The following is a 20992-nucleotide window of genomic DNA, read 5'->3' as shown; positions in this document are numbered from 1 at the left end:
CTGCGTATTCTGAAGGTACGCCTATGAACAAATTCACTTTATTGCTTAAGTAAATGAGGAAAATAATTAACCATAAAGTTGGTGAAATCTGTTTAATTTTTACAAGTGCAAAATCCCATATTATGGGCCTATGAGACTGAGTACCTGAGCTGGGGTCAAAGGTCACTGGAGAAGTAGACCAGGAATGATCCCAGGAGCAGCAGGAAGGGAATAAAGACACTAAACTCCTGTAGGAATGAGGGTGGAGGATGGGGAGTGAGGCAGTAAGTGAGTAACACGGAGGGGAAGTGTGGTATAACTTGACAGGACAGTCAAAGGTGGGTGTTTTTATGGAGGATGGTGGAAGAATGGTCTGGAGGAGACAGTTAGGAGGCCCCTGCCTCCAGCAGGCCCTGTGGTATGAGGGTGAGGAGAGAAAACAGCCGCAGAAACAGCTACAAGGGAAGCAGCAGTCTCAGATGCATTTGATCTGTGTTCAAGATCATTCATGTTCCACATAACCCAGGTATCTAACAATAATGGAATGGTTAAATAAATTATAGTACATCCGACAATGATGTAACTGCTAAAAAAAAAAAAGGGGGCGGGGGGGAAGGACAGCCTTTCATGTCTAACATGGGAAGAAAACCATACTATAATTGTTCAGTTAAAAAAAGCTAGAGAACCATACATATAGTACAATCCCATTTTAAAAACACAAATAGAAACGAAACCTGCACATGTATAATATATGCACACCTTTAAAAGCCTGGAAGGAGGGGCTTCCCTGGTGGCGCAGTGGTTGAGAATCTGCCTGCCAATTCAGGGGACACGGGTTCGAGCCCTGGTCTGGGAAGATCCCACATGCCACGGAGCAGCTGGGCCCGTGAGCCACAACTACTGAGCTTGCGCGTCTGGAGCCTGTGCTCCACAACAAGAGAGGCCACGATAGTGAGAGGCCCGTGCACCGCGATGAAGAGTGGCCCCCACTTGCCGCAACTAGAGAAAGCCCTCGCACAGAAACGAAGACCCAACACAGCCATAAATAAATAAATGAATAAATTAAAAAAAAAAAAAAAAGCCTGGAAGGAAATAAACAAATCTGAACAAGTGGTTACCTTTAGGAGTGAGCTGGCAGGAGGGGAGTTCAGGAAAGCAGACCATTTTTACTTACAACCAATTACGGTTTTCAATTTTAAGACTCTAACAATAAAAACAAATAAAAACTGAAAGCAGGTAAGAGATTTATTCTACACGGCTCCAGGAGACAGTATTATGACCAACAGGTGACAAGATTTATCGTTTTACGAAGAAAAAAAATAATAAAAAGTGTCTCTGCACAGAATGGAATTATCACTGAACTAGGATTTTCAGAGAAATGTATTCTGATATATGGGGTTGGGATATATGACCTAATTCTGGGTGAATGATATGGGTGGGAATGTATTTTTTTATTATACAATTCAGCCATATGATCAAAAAATTCAATTTTACAAAATGGCATATTATAACAAAAAGTCAGTTTCCTCTCCGTTCTAGTTCCTGGTCCCCTTTCCATTAACAATTCAAATCTCCTTCCAATTTTTCAGGGCATGAATTTCTTACCAAAGAAATGTTTTGTATCACTCAAATATCTCAAGAGCAATTTGGTCCTGTCCCTTTTCCAGTATGTAAATCTGTTATCTGGAAGAATAAAATGACTTCTCAAAATCAAAGTTTACATAACCACTGAAACAAACATTGAGATCAGCCAGATTTCACTCTCCTCCATGATCAATGACATCCTGTTTTCAATCTGCCAAAAACTAAGCTGGACTTACAGACATTCACTCGGCCACCTCAGAGGAGAAGCAGCCCTCTTCCAGAACAGTAAGAGCTCCCTCCAACTAAGAGCGAAAAGAAGCAGATGCTCGTCTTTCACTGGGTTAGGAAAACAATGCTGTGGATACAAGCATCACCTATAGAATTAGGTGAGAGCAGCACCATCAATCTAGATCTCTTCTGCCTCAGATCACTTGTTCAGTCAGTTCTATCCATTAACCTCCCCTCAGTGAGTTACTGACCAATCGAGATGGAAAAACCTAATAAACAGAGCGCTCTTAGAAGGCTTCAGAACACAAGTTCTCCTCCTTTGTACGTTCAACTACTAAGAGGCGTCAGTCTCCGCCAATTCACTATGTAACTGAACAGTACTTTAAGTGCTTATCCCCAACGTAAAGGTGCAGTAGGAAGAAAATGGGTATGAAACAGTTCCCAGCATCACCCTGCTCACCGTTATGGGGGGCTGGGGGTTGAAGAACCATATTATCAGGTTGATTGTGATAGAGTCACAGGACGTGTTCAGGCTGTTTATCCAAGGGACAGTGGCCAAAAACCTTTGCCATTTCTTTACCACAACTACATCTCCTGTGCATCTTGGGCTTTGTGTTGCCTACCCTGATGTGGAAATCCAAACGAGTTCAGCTGACTATCAACCACTTGCATCAGTGGGGATGAACAACGAAATGGATTATCCAAAGCAGCCTTAATAAAACTTAACCATTGCTTTTCGAATATGTATTATGCTTTTATCAAAGAACACTTTTAATTCCTTACCACATGTTGCTTACACTAACCAGAAAACTATTATATACTCTGAGAACGCAGTAAATTCTAAAGAAATGCCTGCTCAAGATTCAAATATTGCTGTGGAAAAATCTATACGTGGATGACAGAGACTTAACTATAATGGTTTTATTATGTTACAAAAACTTAAAAACATATTTCGTCACATAAATCACTTTCTCCTCCTCTGGAAATTGATTCTATTGGCAACAGTCTTTACAGAACATCTGAAACACCCCGGTTTGAGGACTCCATAAACTCTCATCCTCATCACCGCCCACTTCGAAGGGAGAGATGACTGTCACGCAGGTGGCTCTATGGGTGACATCACACAAGAGTGTATCCATGGTCTCTGTCAGTTTCCAACACAGCTCAAGTATTCAGAGGGAATAAAAGATCATTCTCATATCGTCCTCGTCATCACCATCACCACCACACACTGTCCTGAGCACTTTATACCTATTCCCTCTCTTTAATCCTTATGGGAATCCTATCATGTAGAGACTATTTTAGAGATGATGAAACCGAGGTGCAGAAAGGTTAAGGGCTTGCCAAGGCAACCCCTCTACCACCCTGCTTCTCCTAAATAACCTCCTCCTTTGTCTCATGCATAAAGTAGAGGGACTGACAAGCAAGGATGTGCTTATGGTTTTACTTTAATCCCCCTGGTTCCTTCTCTCCCCAACTTATTTTTGTTTTCGTTGTTGCTTTCCTTCTTGGCACCTTGCCACTTTCCTAGAACATGAAAAAACCAAGAGTTTTATCAGGGCAGCGATGACAAAATTAAATTCATTTTAATCTAAACAGCCTAGAATAGGGATAAGTAGTTGTAAGCTATAACTCAACAAGGACACAAGGAAATTGGCACCATTACCTCACACCAACAGCCCACGTATGTGTTCATCTCTTAATACTCTTTTCTTATGACGAGGCTGCGGAATATTAAAATTAAACTCCTTTTAAGAAATTCATTTTCTTTACATTCCCACTGATTGTTCTTTTTTTTAAATCTAGTTTATTTTTACCAGTTACTGTGTAGTGGTTAAAAAAAAAAAAAGACGTATAGACTATATTTTCTTATCCATTCCTAAAAGGGAGACACTTGCGCTGCCTCAAACTCCTCCTTTATAAATGATGCTGTAAGAAACAGCCGTTTAAAAAGTAAGATTTTAGTAGATAGCCTTTGTTAAGATTGGAAATTTTCCTTTTATGCTGGTTCTCTCAGAGATGGATTGATTGATTGCTTTATTGGATTTATTTTTTTAATGTTTTTTTTTTCCAGTTTTACTGATCGTTCTTAGTATCCTTTACTGAAAACATAAGCAAAACAGAACAAAAATTACTGGCTCATTTCTTTGTGTGTGAATTAATACTGTCCCATTCAAGCAAATGTAGAGATGGAAAATAGCTGAAGGACTCTTTCAAGTACCATATTTTATTATAGGTAATTTTTAACGGCTCAATCACAGCTGGCAGTCACAATCCTATCTACAGATAAGGGCAAAAAACAGTGCTCTTGACTCTAGAGGATTTGGGAGAGGGGCTAACACAGCAAACAGCATACGGGTGTGGCAGAAACAGCCGTCTGTGACGCTACCGCTTCAGTATCCTATCTGCCTCCTAGTCCCCTTCCTTATCCCCTATTCCAGGGTTTCTCAACCTTGGCATTTCAGGACATTTGGCAGCATCCCTGCTGGTGGAAACAGCCCTGCCCCCGCCCAGCTGTGACACCCAAGCACTCCTCCAGACGCCGCCAGATCACCTCCGCTATCACCTCCGCTGACGCTCTTCTCTCCTCTTCTCTTTGTGCTCTTGGTGCCCCAGGTCGCAACAGCTTTATTTATTAGCTCTACTTCTAGACTCTAGGACACAGGGAATCGCTGATTCCTTCAAGAAGGGAAAAGCGAAAGCTCTCAAACACACATATCCTTTCTTTCTATCTCTTCTCTCCTCAAATTAAAAAAGGGGGAGCAAAAGTTAACCCTCAGAACTACCTGGGTCGTCTGGAGGACCTAGAACAGGTATCACCCAGCACCAAGTGCTGCTGGGTATCAAAGACGTAGTTCATGTTCACAACAGACCTACAACATACCACAGGTCCTATTTCCTGACATGTTTTTAAACACATCAAAATGAAAAAACTCACTCATCACTACCATGTGTCAAGCCGACAGTTCTCAATGCTGTTGTACATTAGACTCACCTGTGGTGCTTCTTTACAAGCTCCCCAACCGTAACCCTGGAACCAGACCCCCCCCAGGGGCGGGCCCTGGCATTTTTGCGGTGGTTGTCATTCACAGGATTCTGATGTGCAAAGTGAGAACCACTGTGCTAACATGAAGATCGTGAAGATACTGTCCACATACCTTCAAGGAACTCAGTCTAAAGAATGAATAAGATAACTGTAATAAAAGCTATTAAAACAGAAGTCACATTAGACAAGCAGGTTCGTATTTTTCCTCAAAGTTACAATCTCAGTGCAAATCCTACATTTATGACCCCTTACCCCAACTTTATCAAGCTCTATAAGAGACACTATGAACAGAAGTATACGTAGAGATGCTCAAAAACTTGCTGAAAGAATCCACTAAGCTGGAGGTGGGCACGGCGCAGGAGCTCTACCAACTACATCAGATTTCTTTCCTAATCCCTTGACTCTGAAAGGCTATCCCAATTACTGAAGAAAAACACTCAAAATAAGACGCTATAACATGAATAGCGATGGCTCGTTATTTAGCTTTTCATATAATCATAGTCTCCTCTTACCAGTTAAGATTGCTTCTGCACAGCAAAAACTGACTTAGATGATTCTCTCTCCCTCCCTGAAACAGAGCCCAGCGCTGGATGCATGAAACATTTGCTGAACTGATTAATATTGGCTCAACAAAAAGCAGAACTGCTCAGTGAGGATGCACCAATGTTAAAGGAGGCTTTCCTGGAATACAGATCAACACCTCAGCCTGCACAGTGTGACAAGACAGAACTCTTCAGTGTTTCCAGCAAATAAACGCTATAAATACAGCTTGGATGCCAATCATTTCAAGGATAATCAAATTAATTTTGCTCACAGTTTAACAGAAGGCCATTTGAAACCAATCAGACGTTCTCTCGAGCTTGAACAAACTGAACAGAAGTCCTGAGCACACAAACACGAACACTGGGAAAATAAAGAGGTTGTTATTAATTATGCAGACTGCAAAGCCAGCAACGGACACAAAGCAAAACAGGAAGCCGTAACAGATGGGAGGGCAAGCTATGTACAGGCAGCTGTGCTGAGCTGTCACAGGGCTAAAGGTGTACTTCCTAAAGCAACACTCACTGTAGCATTACCACTCCCTTTCACACAAAGCTACCCATAAAATTAAAGACCCATTTTGATAAAATTAAGGCTCGTGTTGCCGGCATTCGTCCTCCCTCCCCAACTTTGCTCAAAGAGTTTGAAGGACGGCTCTGACCAATGCGTACCAGTTCCGGCCCCCTACTCCCAGTCACCGTCCTCTGAAAGGACGTAAGAAAGAAGAGGCGGGAGTAACTGGCCTGTGGCTGAAATTGGTGGTAAGCCCGGGGGCGAAATTCAAAAGCCTTGTTTTCCCCCAACTCTGAAATATTTGCAGATCACTTAAGAGAGAGGAGATGGTGGGGCAGAAGATGCTGATGAATCCTCTTCTGTCTAGTGGCCAGGTAAAAACTCAAGGCCGAGGTAAGACTGGGTGTACTTCGGTTAGGTAAGGACCCTACCAATAACCACCTTACGGGCAGCACATGAGAAGCCTTTCTTACGCCCACGACCTTAACTATTACCCTTAAAAGACAATCTGGGAAATCAAATGCTAATGCCTAACTTTAAATTTTCTTCACTTTATAAGAGGTTTTACTATGTGGGAGAACTTCTTATTTCAATACCTTACGAACCAGTCTAGCTCAATAAGCAAAACCATGCTCTAAGACCATCACTGTGTCTCATATGAATACGAAAATGCCACTACAAATCAAATCTAGTACTGCGACTCAGGTGGGAGAGAAAGAGGCCCATTTCGATGTGCTCTGTGGAGCACTGGTATCCTTAAGGTTCACCGATCGTGCCAGCTGGTTGACAACCTGCATAGAACTGAGAGCCCCTAAAGCGCTGGGAACACCTCACATTCTAATGAGGAGACTCCTAGCCCAATGTCATGAGGGTAATGCGGCAACATCAAGGAAATGGGATGGAGATGGCCTGTCTCTTATAACTCCAGCTTACATTCATTGGGTACCTCCTTGTGACCTCAGCTTCTCTTAGGAGGCAGGGAAATTTTGGCTTCCTTTCCTTCAGTGAGAAAAGCCCAGTTTCCCCAGACTGATCCTTCCTGGTCCACAAAGAATGATACGATAAAGTAAAAGAGAAGACATCGTCCCCATTCCAGTGAAGAGTCTCATCCAGAACTCAGCAGAACAGTTCATGTCTATTAGTAGTTTGCATTTCATTCGTTTGTGAATTGTTCCTGTCCTTTACCAATTTGTTTAGGAGCCCAGAATTTCACTTGTTTTTTTTTTAATTGAAGCATACTTGATTTACGTTTCAGGTGTATGTACACACACACACATTTTCTTTTTCAGATTCTTTTCCATTATAGGTTATTCCAAGATATTAAGTATAGTTCCCTGTGCTATACAGTAGATCCTTGTAGTTTATCTATTTTACATAGAGTAGTGTGTATCTGTTAATCCCAAATTCCTAATTTATCCCTCCCCCGCTTTCCCCCTTGATGACTATAAATTTGTTTTCTACGTCTGTGAGTCTTTTGTAAATAAGTTCATTGTATCATGTTTTTAGATTCCACATATAAGTGATATGATATTTGTCTTTGTCTGCCTGACTTCACCTAGTATGATACTCTCCAGGTCCATGTACCAATTTTTCTGTAGGGGTGGTATTTCCTATTGATTTTAAAAGTTTTTTACAAGAAGAGTAACTTGCTGCAAATTTGAAAGGTTGTATTTTTGTGTGTCGTCATTCAAGAGTGTGTGTTTGGTCACATAAATGTTGTCAAACCTATAAATTTTTCCTTTATGGTTTCTGCCTTCAGAGCCATGTTTAAAAGAGCTCTACAGGGACTTCCCTGGTGGTCCAGTGGTTAAGACTCCACACTCCCAAAGGAGGGGGCACGGGTTCCATCCCTGGTGGGGTAACTAAGATCCCGCATGCCACACAGCGTGGCCAAAAAAAAAAAAACAAAAGAGCTCTACAGGCAGCTATTAATTAGTACTACCCCCGCCCCCGTATCCCCATCTCTTGAAAATGACAATTCACTCAATCAATGACAATCGAGAATCCATCTCCCCCTTTCCTTCTGACACTATGACAAGAATCCACGCCGGAATCTTTCTTCACTGAGTGTGTATTCTCTAATGAAAAAAAATTTTTTTAACACTAATGAATAGTGTAAGAAAAATCCATAGATAAATTCACAATACTTACTTCGAAAAGCTCTGAGCAACTTTAAATAGCTTTTTAAAATCATTAAAGGGCATTCTTCTCTTAGTTCAATTACTATACTTTTCTTAAAAACCTTTAGCTGGCATTGTCAGGGAAACGCTCCATCTACAAATTCCCAAACTTGCTATTTCACAATTTCATTACCGGGATTCCCATTGCTTAACCCTTCTCAGTTCATTTAATCCATTAGACTCCTTATAACCTGTAACCCCTTATCTAGATTGGATTCAATATTGCTCTCATTAACATTCTAGACCCTACAATCACACTGACTCTTACAAATATTAAATAGCTAACATTTTCCAAATGCTTATTATGTGCCAGGTCCTAGGCTAGGTCCTTTATGTATTCTGTACTTCACTGACTGCAAGATGTACCCTCTCCTAACCAGGAAATTTACAATCAGTGGTATGTTGTGCCTAAATGATGGTTTTTTCCTCAGTAGTACATGAAATAACATCTTATGATTAACAGCATCTTAGATGAAATATGGAAGGATAACTCATCTCATCTTTCTATCAACCCTGCGGCTGATACTATTATCTCTATTTTTCAGATGAGGAAAGTGAGGTTCAAAAGTTAACGGTCACAAAAAAAAATTAAAAAAAAAAAAAGTTAACGGTCACAACATTGTAAATCAACTATACTTCAATTAAAAAAAAATTAGAAAAAAGTTAATGGCAGCTTTCCCAAAGTTATAAAAGAGCAAGTCAGTGTTGGGGGATGGGACTTAAACCCAGGCAACCTGACTCTAGAACCTCATTTCTTAGCCTATTTTCTATCCCTCAGCCAGAATCATCTCTGCCAACATTCCTCTCCAATCTTACTTTCAGGCCACCAAGTTACACTAAAAAGCAACAATTACTAGTCTACTCTACAGTCGCATCAAACCTCACCCCAGGCTTCCTCCCACTGTTCAGCCTCTGAATTCGCCATAGATTTCCTGGCACATCACCTACAATGGTTCTTCCAAAACTTGTCCATTATTCTTAAACTTCCAGTACCATTTTCTGATTCTCCCGGCTCACCATCCCAATGAAGGGACTGACTTGCCTCCGACACTACTGGGAAAACCAGCGCAAGCTGACAGGAGCTCTGTGCCATCTGCTTTCCTCTCTCGGACCCCATTCTGCTTCCTTCTCAGACAATCTCCCTCCTTACCATGACTCATATTTTGTCACCTGCGCTCCAGATCACTAACTCCATCATCTTTGATTGCTTTCTGTCCATTAACTTCTTTCCCTCAACCTTCAAATAAGAAGTCGTCTCATCAATTTTGGAACATAAGTCACTCGAGGGCATAGAAGACTGTTTCTCATTTCTTAATATACTCAGTCTCTTCACCTCAGCTGCATTCACTTGATTACCCTGACCTTCTCTCCTTCACCCTGAACCATACAACATGTGCCCCCTTTGAACCTTCCTCTGGACTCTCTCTTCCCTTGGCTTCCTGGTTTAACTTCTCCTCTGACCCCACACCCTTCTTCCAGTTCCTTCTTTTGTCTACTTCAAACATGCCTCTCTCCTTTCTACCACTTCCTAATTGTGGGCATCAATGGACGATTCAACCCACCAGCTCTCTGTTTCTCTGTTCATGATCCTCTCCAAATACCCATCCATTCTGGATGTTCCACCATCATTCCCAACAGATCACTACTTGGCATCTACGTAAAGCTCCGAGTCCTTCCCTAGGCTTTAGCTTAGTTATGTATCTCCAACTTGCCTGTAGAATACTTAGATACCCCACCTTAAATTCAACCTGTCAATTCTAATTTATCATTCACAGAATTTTTATTCCTTCCACAACCAGTTCTTCTCTATTTTTAAGTAAAGGCTTTATTAATTTTCCAGCCACTCAGGTTGGAAACTTAAGAATAATGTGACACCCCTCTTTCCCATTACTCTATAGCCAAATAACCACCAGGTGTCTTTTCACTCACAAAACCCACCCCATCAGAGAGAGAGAACTCAAAGCGCTTTCTTATCAATCTCCTGGCATATGGGCTCTACCCTCTCCAACCCAAACTGCAAGTTCAAACACCTTCTGTGACTTCCCAATGCTTCCTTATTCTGGCACGCTGAGGCCCTCAAATCCTCATCCTCAACTCAAACTTTCCAAACACCTCTCCCAGCTCACCATACGGGACCCCATCAGGAATACCCTCTGTGGTCAGGCAGAGCTGCAGACTGGCCTCCAGATCTGTGCTGTCCAATGTGATAGCTCATTGTTAAACAGGTGGCTGTTTAAACATAAACTAATGAAAATTTAAAATGCAGTCCTCAGTTGCACTAGCCACATTCTAAATGCACGACGGCCACTTGTGGCTAGTGGCTATAGTGCTGGACAGCACAGATACAGCACATTTCCATCACTCCAGAAAGTTCTATCGGACAGCGCTGCTCCCAACACTCCTGTTACCTTGAGTCTTCCACGCCGCTACTCTGCCCAAATGTCTCTTCCTTCTCCCTACGCAAACCCACACGTCCTTCCACACCACGGTGGGCCTCATGTGAACTGTCTATACAACTTACCCCTATATTACCCTGCAACAACTCTTGTGATGTTGCATTTAATTTTTCATTTTTGTGGGTCTCCTCACTAATTACTGAGCCACTCTGAACTAACAGACTCACTAAGTGAAGCATATGCTCATTACCACACTGTATCAAAATTTTCAAATAAGGAGATATTTAATACCCCTCTCCTCCATTAAAAAGACATGTTTTCCTTCAATCTAAACAAAAGATCTTGCATTTAGCTAACTAAATAATGACTTAATTTAATGCCTAATTATAATACTTGAAAGATAATTAGTTCCCTTTTCTTCCTGTGGTATTCGAAACTGAAAGAAAAAAAACTATAAAGGTCTGAAATACTTCCACTTTGCATAAGCACACCGCAAAGAAACCACAAAAGATAGACATGGAGAGGAAAATGAATGAATAGTTTGAGTAACTATACCCTAACTATCTGGAATTGTAGAAAAAAATATAGTACAGCTGTCCTAAAATTAAGGGGAAACTACAAATAAAGCATTAAAAAATTACACATATAAATATATTTTTGAATCAAAAGCTAGACCCCTCTTATCCTCCTTTTTGCAAACATGACATAGTGAATATTTATTTTCATCGTGAGCTCTAAAGCATATAGATGCATAAGTAACTGCTGTGTATGCTGTATGTGTTCCTTGAAATCCAGGCTTGTTTGTCTCAAGAAAATTAGTTAAGAAATCAATCCACCAACCATAGACCTGGGTTCTATATAAGGCTCCTATGTGAACACTAGGAACCAAGCAGAGAGATTTGGGAGAATTGCCAGGTATGGATTCCCTCAAACCTTAGAGAGTTTGATGCTTTATCTTCAAGAGGGAATGTTCTCTAAAGTTCTGATTTTAGCTCATTAAAAAATCACAGGGCTTCCCTGGTGGCGCAGTGGTTAAGAATCCGCCTGCCAATGCAGGGGACACGGGTTTGAGCCCTTGTCCAGGAAGATCCCACATGCCACGGAGCAACTAAGCCCATGCGCCACAACTACTGAGTCTGCGTGCCACAACTACTGAAGCCCTCGTGCCTAGAGCCCGTGCTCCACAACAAGAGAAGCCACCGCAATGAGAAGCCCGCGCACCGCAACTAAGAGGAGCCCCCGCTCGCCAAAACTAGACGAAGCCGGTGCACAGCAACGAAGACCCAACGCAGCCAAAAATAAAATAATAAATTAATTTTTAAAAAAATCACAAAGATGTTAGATTAAACTGCTCAAATACTGCAGTTCCCAGTATCAGCCTAAAAACCCGATGCAGTCATTGGAGTTGAACTGTTTTTTGAAAGATTGGCTTTTCCCATCTGAAAGACAGCTTTCCTTGTGCAAATGAATGTTCTACAGGGCCCGCTCATTTCTGCAAGTCAGCAAGCAATAGCTGTAAATGTTACTTTTTTGCCTAGGACTAGTAGTCCATCTCTAAAACTGACATTATTTTAATAATGAACACCATAGTAAAGATTTTGACTTAGATTTTAAGTAAATACATTCATGCAACTTAGTTTTTTTTTTTTTTTAAAGGCAGTAACTCCAGAAGTATTAAAAATACTTCAGGTATTTTTGCAGCAAATCAGATGACAGGTCACCAGATTAGCCTAAATAGTTGCAATACGACGTTAATAGCAGAAAAGGGGGATAAAGAGTCAACAGTTTTCAATTCGAGGCAAAATGGAGATGCCTCTATTTGTTATCAAAGCGCTTCCTGCTAATGTTGGTACCAAAAATGAAGACCAGAGCCTCCAGGCTGGTGAACACATCAAGGTGCTATGGGGATGGGGAGCCTGGAGAGGGCATGGAGCTCACGGCGCCCTTCCCCCATACCTTGCCCCGTGCATCTCTTCCATCTGGCTGTTCCTGAGTTATATCCTTTCATAATAAACCGGTAATAGTAAGTTTTAAAAAAAGAAAAGAAAAACCACATACAGAAGTACAATTACACAGAATACTTCATCAGCCTCAATGTCATTTTATAACTTTATATTTCATTTCTAAATTTTTATATTTAAATTATCCCTTTTCTCCTTAGATCTTTCCAATTCTCTCCCTAGTACCTCCTAACTCCTTCCCTAAATACCCCAATCTCTGACTTTTGGTTAGGAATATGATTTGTTTTTGAGAGCCAAAAGAGGAGGTTTGTACAGCAGACTTGCCTGATTTAATTTGAACTTCGTAGAATCTCGGATCTACCATCTCCTAGTAAGGTCCCATTGACTAAATCAGGCATAAGGCGTTTCTTTTCCATCTCTAAAATTAAAAAAAAAAAAAATCAATTTTAATCTGTAAAAAACATCTCTCTGAGGTTGTCAGACTTTTTGATTCATACTCAGCTCAAACAATGTTGGGTACAAAAAGTTAATATCATGCCAAAAAATTCTTCTTTCCTCCCCTCCCCAATTAACACTGGATATGCTCAGACCAAAGGCCCAGGAGCACAGCGAGTGAGGAAGGAAAAAACAAACAAATGGGAACTTGACAATGACAGTGATCCAGGTGCAGGCTTTCCCTCCTCCAATCACTGTATGGGTGACTTCAGGCAAGTCCGCTATCTTCCCTGGGCCTCGGATTGCTCAACTTGATAGGAACATCAAAGTAGCTTTTAACACACTCAATATCTCTATTCTTTGTAAAGGAAATTACAAATCAGTGTTTATGAACACACTTGGCAAGGCAGTCCCATGGATGTCCTTCACCTGAAATTTGGGTACTTCTGTGCACACACAAGCTTACCAGGGCATATAAGCATTTTTGGATTAGAGGATGGGAGTGTGATAGGGGATCCAGGGTTTCATCAAATTCTTAAATAGCCCTGACCAAAAAAAATAAAAATAAAAATGACTTAACTGTAAGACTATACAAAAGTAGACATAAATGTAAAAAGAGAAAAAAAAATCCAAGGAATTTTCAATGAACTATTTGTATCTCAAGGTGCAGTGTTTACCAGCTAAAAAAGACTAATTTTAATGAGATAAACTGAACTACTAGAACTTTCTTTTTTAGTACCATCAGCTTGTGATTATACAAGAAAAAAGCAAGGGGAAAGTGACAAGAATAATCCAGAAAAGCAGAGATAAAACCAATTTGGCTTTGAAATGCATTACTTTTATGTCAGATTTAGTCTTCCAATTATGTTCTGCTTAGAGAGGTGTTAACATTATGTTTCCTTTCTTAAGCACTTAAAGGAAGACAACAGAAGATGGCCCAGAAAAGCACAATAGAAGGCAAAGTTGTCTAAAAGCCTAAAAAATAAAAGCAAAGTCATGTCTATACCAGAATAATAAAGCCCAGCAGAACAATGATTATTCAGGTATTCTAGATATATATATATATATTTAAAAGTGAGGAGACTTCCCTGGTGGTGCAGTGGTTAAGAATCCGCCTGCCAATGCAGGGAACACGGGTTCGAGCCCAGGTCTGGGAAGATCCCACATGCCGCAGAGCAACTAAGCCCGTGCACCACAACTACTGAGCCTGCGCTCTAGAGCCCATGAGCCACAACTACTGAGCCCATGCACCGCGACTACTGAAGCCCGTGCGCCTCGAGCCCATGCTCCGCAACAAGAGAAGCCACCGCAATGAGAACCACGCGCACTGCTACGAAGAGTAGCCCCCGCTCACCACAACTAGAGAAAAGCCCACGCGCAGCAACGAAGACCCAACGCAGCCAAAAATTAATTAATTAATTTTTTAGAAAAGGGAGGCTCTAGAGCGAGCTTGCCTTGTTCACTTCATGGCTAAGAATATAATCACTAGTTATGTAGCCTGAGGCAAGACAATGAATCACTCAGAACTCAGTTTCCTTATCTGTAAAACGTGACAACAACAGTACTAAGGGAAGTTTTGATGCTTAAATGAGATATGAGTATTAAAAACAAGGACACAGTAAAAACTCAGAAAAAAAATCAGCTACAATTATTTCTCCTACCCAAAGCTCTAAATCAAATTAGAAGCCATGACACCAATGATAAATATGATTGACAGAAAAGTCAACCTCATTTTATGCAGTAGCTTCAACTGTCACTTCCAAACTTTTAACAAGAGCAACTAGGAAGTAGCAAAATTAATTGACATATCTCTTTCTCCCTTCGACCCCACAAACTCATCCACAGAGGTAACAAGCAGAGAAGCAGCTGAAAGGTGAGTAGAAAGTGAGGATGAGGAGAGGCGAAGGGTCTAGAACAGCACTGTCCAACAGAACCTTCTGTGATGATGGGAATCTTCTATGTATACATTCTCCAAGGTGGTAGCCACTAGCCACATTAGCTACTGAGCACGCGAACTGTGGCTAGTGCTACTGAGATGAATTTTTATTTTAATTTAATTTTAATTAATTTCAACTTAAATACCCACACATGGTTATGGCTGCCTAATTGGACAGCACAGCCCTAGATGACCCATAAATTGAATACGGATTGCCAGAAATTTCAGCAAAAAATAAGAATCTTCTTTTCCTGAATTGTTTATATGTTCAATTCAAATATCTCTGTTTCCAGTGGAGACCTGGTAACTATGATTAAAGAAATAACGTATCAGCGTTTGCATCAATACAGTGCAACTCAGTGTTAATAAAAGGATCAGAGATGTGAAATATGTGGTCCTCTGATATTTTATAAGGTCCCTAAGGCCAAGTTAAATTCAAGCTCACATGAAGCATGATTCAGTGCATGGATCAGAGCTGCAAAGGTCCTTATCGGCACCCTCAAAGCATCTGTTTCTCCACTACCAAATGGAAAGCTACTTAGACAATGCAGACTGAACATCCCTTAATTTAGCTTCAATTTTTTCAGAAACTCAGAGCTCTGTAAGCCTTTCCCCCTTTTCAGAAACACTAGCGTTCCTTGCCAGTTTGGCCTTTCCACTATAAACAAAATCCATATACCACCCATATCTGAAGGATAACGCCAGACTCCTGCTTAGCCACCCCTGTAATATGGTTTAATTATGATGACTGAACTAATAGGCTGACATCATAGACTTTTACAGGCTGACCCCATGTCATCCTGATGTATCATTTTGCACCAGTTCAGTGCTGTAAATCAATTTAAGATCTCAAGCAGGTTGAAAAGGCTGGTAATGATGCTTTCTCTGCCGTCTCTGGAGACTCTACATTATACACAACTTACATTATTTATAAAGCCTCAATGATGCTTCCATTAGCCTTGTAAGACTACACAAATGAGATCTTTTATACACACACAACTTGGCCTTGATTATGTAGGCGACTGCAGCTTAAATATACTCATCTAATTACACTCAAGTTTATTCTTTTTCCACTCTAACCAAGTTACTAAACCCAGAATTACTAGAAATCAAAATTACAAACTGCAATTTAGTTTTCAACTAATAAATGTATTTGGAAAAATGAGACTTACTTCCTCTTAATGCTTTAATGAACTTAGTAGAAAAAAAAATTAAATTCCAAGAGGTGTAAGAAGTTAATATTTTAAATTGCCTAAAAACTGTCATTTCTCTAAAATGCAAAGGTCATCAGCTCTTCAAGGGTATAAAACCAAAGGATACTGCAAAAAGGAAAAATGTATTTGGTTACATACCTACGGTTGGAGGGGTCAAAACTAAATCAAGGACAAATCCCTACCGTCAGAAGAAACCCGATCCTGCCTGGATCCTCCAGAGGCTCAGACATCACCCACCTCTAGAAAATCATCTCCCACGACCCTGGTTACAGTTTCCTAAGAACTGCAATATTACACAAATGTACACCACCTGCACAGAAATATCAAATAACTACAAATGGGAAAGAGGGAGGGAGAGGGGAGGACAAACATTTAAATCACTTACAGCATATTTAGGCCTGGCACCTCCATCAGAATTAACACTGATGCAAAATATTTATACTAATTGAAAATCCCGGGGCAGTGCACATTGATTCTGCCCTGATTCTTTTTCAATCGTGGTTCCAATACAGCTCAGCTACCTCCAATAAAGCGTCAAGTGGTAATGAGAAACAAGATGAAAAATCAACATGGGCAGAGAACAGTTTTCTCATTGTGCTACTGAATGCAGGCATGTTATCCACGGCAGGTAATGAAAGCGAGAAACGTTCTGAAATAAAGGCATTTTGCGATTGAGCTGCTTGCTAGGAGTTTCAGTAAGAGGAAGCACATACAGAGATCAAGCAACTTCTGTATCATTCCACCTACTGTGAAATTTCAGCTACAATGGCAAGAGAACCTCAGGGGAAAGAAAGAGGCCGGCTGTCACAGCACTCACGACGACGATGTTTTCTCGGGAGAGGGCTCGGAGACGCGCCTCGATTTTCAGAAGGGAAGCGCCCGGCCGGGGATCTTGCAAGTGCATGGAAACATGGTCCGCGTCGCAAGATAAACAAAAGCCGCAGCTACTGTAGTTGTAAGATCCGGCAGGCATTTGTTCCCCCTCCCTTCCCAAAGTACATCAGGGAACCGCTCTCCCTGGAAGCCTTCATATATATTAAGCAACGAGAAAAACAAGCCCACGTCTGTCTCTCTCACACCCTACACCACCACCCCCCTTCCTGCAGAAACAACCCCGAGAAACACTAACAAAGACCGGGCGCAGAGTAAATGAACAGTTGCTGCACAGCGAACTCACAAATACACATGCAGTGAGGCAATCGAATCCGGGAAAGGGAAAGGAATGAGACGACACTCGGAGACTCCGGGGGGTGTAGGCGGAAGAGAAAAAAAAAAAATTACGCGCGCCGCCGCCGCCGCCAAACCTTTGAATAAATGAGAGGGAATTTCAGTGCGAACTTTCCTTGACCTCGACCCCCAAGACGCTGGTGGGGCACAGGAAGGAGCCCGCCCCGGACGCAGAGGGACCCACGGCACCGGGTGTCCCCCTTACGCCAGCCCCGCTCCACGGAAAGGGCAGCGCCGGCGGCCGCCCTCCGACTCCCGCAGGGGTCGCCCGGGCCGGCGCGGGACACAATGGGCCCGCGGGCCGCGCCGACGGCCCAGGCTCGGCTGCAGGAAGGGAAAGGGAAACGGGCGGCGGGCGGAGGGGGAGGGTGGCCGCGGAGGGCCGACCGCGGGCAGGGCCGGGGGCCGAGGAACGCGGCTTCCCCACCGCAGACCCAACAAAGACGCGGGGGGCACACGGGCCCGAGCCTTGCCCGGCTGGCCAGGCGCGAGGAGAGGAGGAGGTGGCAGGCTTGCTCCTCCGAGCAGCCGGGAGGCGCCATCATGGGGGGGGGGAAATCCCCGGTCTGCCCCACGCGGGGAAGATTCCCCCTCCCCGCCGCAGCCCGCGCCGCCAGCCCCGCGCGCGATGGTGGCCACCCGGCCGGCCCGCGCCCGCCCCAGCCCGCGGCGGCAGCGGCGGCGTCGCTGGGAAGCCGGGGGCGCCGAGGGGAGGGCGGGGACGCGACGGAGGGGAAAGTTGGGTTCGGGTCTGTTTCGTTTTACCGGGTTGGCTGCGCGCCTGTCCACGCGGGCGCACGCGTTGGCCGGGCGAGCGGGGTCCCCCGCGGCCCCGGTCAGGCCGGCCGGGCGCTGCGCTCGCAGGGTCCCTCCCCGCGCCTCGGCCCGGACTCAGCGGCTCGGCCTCTCCTTCCTCCTCCCGCCCGCCCGCTCGCACACTCGCTCGCTCGCTCCCGGAGCCTGGATTGATCTGGTCGCGCTGGCGTCAGGGAGTCGGAGCCGCCCAGCCTCCACTCCTCAGCTGCCAATACCCGGCGCACTCGCCCGCCCGCCTGCTCTCTAGCTCGCTCACACGCGCACTCGCGCGCGCCGCCGCTCCCGCCGCGGCTGCGCGACCAGGGATCCTCTCCAAATTCCCGTCCCCGCCGGCGCGAGCGCTGGGCCCGCGCCGCCTCCCGCGCCTCCAGCCCCACGCCCCGCTGGTTCCAAGGAGAAAACATCACAGCCCCTGCCTCCTTTAGTCCCGGGGGAGCGGACTCGGTACCTTACCTGCCGGTGAAGTTCCGAGTTCAATTTTTATTTTTTTGAAATGTTCCTCGAACACGTCCACCGGGCCCACCGAACCGCTCTATAAACGTGGAGTGCGTTTTGACAATTACCTTTCGAGCCTCGCCTTTTTATGTCTAGTTTCCTTGCCCCTCGCTTACTCCTTAACGATTTGCAAGCCCCAGAAGTTGCAAGTACCCAAAAATGGATAACCCAGTAACTATTGCATGTGCTTGTAACAAACCCTGAATCAGTACGTGTGTTTTATGCCAATTCGGGATCTAATGATTCCAGCTGGTTACCTCGCTGCTCCAAATAATGACAGATGCCACAATAGAACTTTAAATTTTTTTGATCCAGTTTCTACAATCTTTTAGATGACACCAAGCTCCCAAAATAAAAAGGAACTAGCTCCCAGATACCTGATCTGCGTAGACATTGAAAATATTTTTTTATAAGATTTCATTTTTCTCTTGGCCAGCTCTCTTGGAAGCTGGCATGAAATCTTGGATAATTACCATAATGTTGAGTTATGTTTAGAGGCGAATAATTATTCTGAGGAATAAATTTCACATGTACCAAAAGAACCATTACCAGCAATATTTTTTTTTAAATCCAATTAATGGTACTCTCCAATTGTTCATGTACTTTTACACGTGCACATTCCATTTAAAATTCTTATTTATTAACTATTTTTTAATTTCTGCATTCCATGTTTAATTGTTCTAAGGAAATGCAACAAGTCCCCCAAAACACATACAATACTGTTTATGTATAGGTCAGAATATTTCTGCTAATTTCTTCATTAAATGATTTGAGCACTTACAGGTCAATTCTTGGACCTCATTTTCCCAAAAAATCAACTTTTGATACAGTTATTCATTCTCTACTCCTCAAAACAGCAGTTGGAGTGAGCCTTGTTAAATGCCACTCCCATCAGATCGCTCCTCTGCTCAAACCCTCCTTTGATAAATAGAATGTGCTGTATCCATACAATGGAACATTATTCAGCCATAAAAAGGAATGAAGTACTGACACATGCTACATGGATGAAACTTGAAAACGCTATGCTAAGCGAAAGAAGCCAGACACCAAAGACCACAAGTTGTAAGCTTCCATTTATACAAAGTATCCAGAATAGGCAAACCTATAGAGACAGAAAGGAGAATGGTGGTTGCCTTTGTTTGGGGGAATTGGAAAGGCTGGAGGGGGGGTGGTGATAGCTAACGGTTATGGGGTTTCTTTGGGGGGTGACAAAAATGTTCTGAAATTAATTTGTGGTGATGGTTGCCCAACTCCGTGGATATACTAAAGCCCACCGAATTGTATACTTTAAGTGGGCAAATTGTATGACATGTGAATTTTATTTCAATAAAGCAGTTTAAAAAAAAAAAAAAGACATGACAACTAATCCTTGTTTGAATTCTGGATTGGGGGAAAAGCTATAAAAAGACGTAGAACTTTTCATTTTTTAAAATCTATAGATGATCTTTCCCAGCGCAGCCTAGTAGCCCCAAATGATAATTACTAATACTACACATGCTGTGAAATTTGATCTTGCCACTTGTGCCAGTTATTTCTTTCAATGGTAATAGAACATTGGACTGTTTTCAAAAGGACATTATTGGGACAGTTGTGAAAACTTGAATGTGGGTTGCATATTAATATCATTGTATCCAAAAAAATCCTCCCTTGGTTCCCCATTTCACTCAAAATAGAAGTTCTCACAATGTGTACAAGAGCCTACATGAACTTTCCTTCCCGTCTTTCTTTACCACTCTGACCTGGTCTACTCTCTCCCTTGCTCTTTCCTCGAGTCTCTGTGGCCTCCTCACAAGTTCTGGGACCACTGGGGCACACTCCCACCTCAGGACCTGTGCACACCGGCTGTTTCCTCCCTGGAAAGCCCTTTCCGCAGACGCCCACGTGGGCCTCTTCCCTCGGGTCTTCACTCAAACATTCCTCTCTCAACGAGGCCCACCCTGGCCACTCTATCTAAAATCTCACACACACACCCCCCGCCCACCATATCCCGCCCAAATACACACATTTTATGTCCTCTTTCCCTGCCTGGTGTGGATGTTTCGCTCATCACTACCTAAGTACTTCCTTCCCCAAAACAGCAGGATTTTTTGGTCTGTTCTGTGCATCTCTGTACCCTCAGTGCCTGGAGCAGATTCCGGCACCTGCTGAATAAAGGAATGAGTGAATGAATCAATCTAGCACTGTTCAAGTCACAGGGGATATGGTGCAAACAGATACAAATCCCTCAGTGGGGACAAATAATGAATAAATACACAAATATGCCAGGTGACTGTACATGGGATGGAAGCCAAAGGGTAAGAGGGATGGGGAATGGGGGCAGTTGTGTGTCCATGCGGGTAGGGAAAACCTTATTGACAAGAGGTCCTAGAGGAAGAGGGAGCATATCACATGATCTGCAGGGAGGGTTGCCAAGTGCAAAGACCCTGAGGCTGAGTCTTCTTT

General features: G+C 43.1%; 1 protein-coding gene across 8 annotated transcripts in view; it reads right to left on the bottom strand.

Moving 5' to 3' along the window:
* SMAD1 (SMAD family member 1) overlaps nt 1–18313 on the bottom strand; it is an 81968-nt gene extending 63655 nt beyond the window's left edge. For 2 of the 8 annotated variants that reach the window (XM_082463421.1, XM_082463418.1), the window contains exon 1: nt 18005–18313. The gene's annotated coding sequence lies outside the window, so the exon portion shown is untranslated. Of the gene's footprint in view, nt 1–4786; nt 4966–5349; nt 5544–5651; nt 5741–10196; nt 10300–12751; nt 12846–18004 lie in introns of all 8 variants that reach the window. The other 6 variants (XM_082463414.1, XM_082463417.1, XM_082463415.1 and 3 more) reach the window with 6 other exon arrangements.
* Nucleotides 18314–20992: the final 2679 nt, after the last annotated feature.

This window comes from Balaenoptera physalus (assembly GCF_965194825.1).
Source record: "Balaenoptera physalus genome assembly, chromosome: 5".
In the NCBI taxonomy this organism is placed as follows: domain Eukaryota; kingdom Metazoa; phylum Chordata; class Mammalia; order Artiodactyla; family Balaenopteridae; genus Balaenoptera; species Balaenoptera physalus.
This window is presented reverse-complemented; position numbering and strand designations above follow the sequence as displayed.